The sequence below is a fragment of the Hipposideros armiger genome, unplaced genomic scaffold (assembly GCF_001890085.2).
Source record: "Hipposideros armiger isolate ML-2016 unplaced genomic scaffold, ASM189008v1 scaffold_0, whole genome shotgun sequence".
NCBI classification, from domain to species: Eukaryota; Metazoa; Chordata; class Mammalia; order Chiroptera; family Hipposideridae; genus Hipposideros; species Hipposideros armiger.
In genome coordinates this window covers 11,985,658-11,989,255 of record NW_017731350.1, presented here as the reverse complement: position 1 = coordinate 11,989,255, position 3,598 = coordinate 11,985,658, and positions in this window count along the sequence as shown.

Genomic DNA, 3,598 nt, shown 5'->3' with positions numbered 1-3,598 from the left:
AGAGCAAGGAGACAATCTCAGAATCATCCCAAATTCATCAACTCATTTCCATGTAAAGGTTAAAGGAAAGACTCCGTCTTAGAAAGCAACACTCTCTAATTATGGATGGCTGGGGTCAGGAGTATGGGATTTCCTGAAAAGAATCTGTGAATGGTCAGGCAACAAGCAAGACCCTGGCTGTGCAGTTCAGCCTCAGCACCAAACCAGGAGAGTGGAGAACTCCATAGCATGAAGCAAAGAGGCTTCCCCAGGAGGACAGGGTGCCTCGGCTCACTTCCCAAAGGAATATAGCATTTGCTCAGCTTCTAGAAGGAGTTCTGAGTGTAGACAGGCCTTCCTGTAGTGATGATGACAATATACCCCAGATTATCAGAACAGGAGGAACTATGGAAAAAAACTAAAGCCAAGCGAAGTTAGGCAACTCCTCCAAGATGACTTTCCTCAGGGAGCAGTCTGGAGGAGTCATAAATGAAAAGAAAATAGGAATGTAATTTGGCAGAATCAGAATCTGTGGGGGCCAGGCCCACAACAGACCTTGGAAATTTGGCGTTGGCACCAACAATGGGTTATGATGCTCTAACAGCAGGTCGTTGGAGGTCGTTCCTGAGGGAGTCAGACATCTTAGGTTCAGACACAAGGCCGATTCTGGAAAGAATGTGGGTAGCAGGAATCGGAGCAATTCTGCCAAGTGGCTTGTCTTCTGCCCCTGCCAGGTTTTATTTTAGTCTGCATCTCTCTTATGTCAGCTCTTGCAATGAAGGTATCTTCAGGGTGTTTTGGATTTGCAGTCCTGAAAGACTCCACCCAGAAAAGGGAGGAAGAAGGAGGCAGGTGGTGATAGAAGTATTTGGTGCTTGTCTTGCGCTTAGCACTGCACCACTGACTGTATCCATATGTACCATCCCTCCTTTCCCTCTTACACAAACACTCATGCACACACTTTAATTTGTTACTGTTACGTTGTCTCTGAGTCTGTCTGAGTATACATATCACACTCCCAAATCCTCTGAGCTCTTCTTAGCAGAAAGGAATTAAAAGAATGATCCCCCTTGATGGTTTCATTGAGGAAGGGTGGCCATGGTATCTGGCACCTAGGAAGGTTAAGCTTGGTATCACTCTCTTCTTCATTTCACAAACAATTTTGAGCATCTGCCATGTACAAGTTTTCAGCCAGATTGGGGCCTTAGATAGGGGGCTACAAAAGTGATTATCAAGCAGCTAGGAAGAGATAAATTATATGCCTGTTGAACTCAAACACATGAAAGAACACGATACATGGCTTAAAATTAGCTTTGAGGGTACCAAAGAGGAAGAGAGAGCACGCCTGACTTTCGTGCAAAGGGGTGGGTCATTGGGACTGCACCTCTAAGGATAGGCAGGAACTCGGTTGTGCATCCCTGCAGGCCCTGGGAAGCACGGGCGCAAAGGCTCCTGGGTAGAAGGTGCTGAGCGTGCCTGCCTGCCCCTGAAGAATGGTAATTTGTCTGGTTTGGACACACAGAAGAATGCTGAGGAAGTGAGACATGCTGCCCCCAGAGAGATCAGGCATTCACCATGCCAGCGTGTTACACCTGGCTCAAGAAACGCTTCAGCAAAAATAAGATAAGTGTTTTTGCCTTGTTGGTTGAGGACTTTTACAGCCAGACTCTCTGTCAGCAGAAAACCCCTGAAGGTCTCCATCCCATTCTATTCTGCTCATTACAGGCATCCTGCCAGCATCTGGTCAACCCTCACACAAGCAGGGCTTTGGGTACCGCCTTCATCTTGCAGCATCTCTGAACAGACGCCAGACTTCATCTTACATCCTCACGTGCGCCTCCATCCGCTCCCCCTGGACCACCCTGCTGTGTACCACCTCCCCTCCCTGCTCTGGCTCTCCATGCTGGCAGCCACACTTCCTGCGGAAACCAGCAGAGTGATCTTTCTGAAAATCAGTCTTGGTTGTGTCATTTCCCAACTTCAAGCCTTTTCAGGACTCCCTATAGAACACAAATAACTAACTAATACGTTCAGTGTGTTCTGATAGCAGGAAGCACAAAAGTGCAAACAGGCTGGAAGTCCCAGGGAATTTCCAGTCAAACTGATGTCTGGTCTGAATAATAGAGAATTATTAGGCAAAGGACCTCCAAGCGAAGGACAACTAGGATGGGCATTCTAAACAGGGATCAGCCAGGAGAAGGGGCTTGGGGTTGGGAGCACCCCATTCACAGCATCCCCAGCACTTAGGGCCAACGGGGACAGAGTTAAGCAGTGCACATGGGAGGGAAGCCAGGCTCCTGCACTGTCTCCACTCCCACAACTCCAAGAAGGCAGTGGTTCAGCTCATGAACAACTAGAGTAAGACCTGCCCAGGAGTGTGACTTTCACCTGCTCAGTCCTGCTGTCCCCAGGTGCCCCCTGACCTCACATGTCTTGAATCTGTGGTTCTTAGACTCATATTCTTGCCCTACTTGGATGAGATCGGTCCCTGCAGTGTTTCTATTTCAGGCCGATGGCCCCTTTCGTATTTGATTACACGTTCCTCTAAGGTGGCGGCAGGGGGAAGGCTTTGGAGCAAGCGCTTTCCTTGAAGATGAGGGCATTCAGGGTGCAGAAAGGGGAATCAAGTTCTATTGCTTGGTAGACCCAGGCAGGTGAAAAACATCTCTAGGAGCCTGAAGCACAAGTGTCTGTGTTTCATGGAGTAATGTCACAGCCCGTCATATGAGCCTCCCGTGAAAAGAATTGTAAGGGAACTTGAGCTCCAAGGACAATTGCTCTGTAATGGGTTTCAGCACTCAACGCCATGGGCTTTCAAGATTCAGAAGAAAAGATTAAACCCCAAGGGTATAGCAAAACAGTCTCCATCTATTTGTCAGAGAGAATGAGCCTGGCTGCACCTTCCACCCCACACACAGCAGCTTTCAAGAATGACCTCTACTCAGGCTTGGTAGGGCTTTTGTTCATGCTCAGTCCAGCAGCTGTCTTGGTGTTTTAGTGATTCGATTCCACTTAATTCGGTCCAGCAGATTTCCATAAGGCCTCTAGTCTGTGCAGGGTACTACGCTTGGGGCTGAGGAGACAAAAATGGATGACACATCCATTCGAGCCCTCCAGGAGTTCAAATCCTAATCAAGAGATAGACATGTCACCAGGTTACAGATAAATGGCTTTCTTTTCAGAGTTTTCTAATCTCCTCTGTGCGAAACACCCTTGCTCCCCTGCTCCACGCCATACCAGCCGCCTTGAGTTCCAGCTGAAGAGGTACATCCACCAGGGACCCCGCGTTCAGTGAGGGGCAGCAAGGCGGGCATCCGTGAGCTGACTCCTGCTGGGTAGATAAGGCTGAGATGCTGGGTGAGGAGATTCCAGCCTGTAAGGAACTTGAGAGAGGGGGACCCTTATTTGCACCACTAACAAATTCCCACATCAGTTTAGAACCTAAGGCCTTTCAGAAGCACCGTCGTAGCTTTTCTAACTTTGTAATCCTAAGAACTAAGCAAGAATCATCAAGACCACATTACAGATAAGGTAACGGAGGCCTGGAAGGGGGTGACAGACCCAGAGTCACCCAGCAAGATGTGCTGAAGCCAGGGATGCGCTGGGCCTCTCCCCAGAG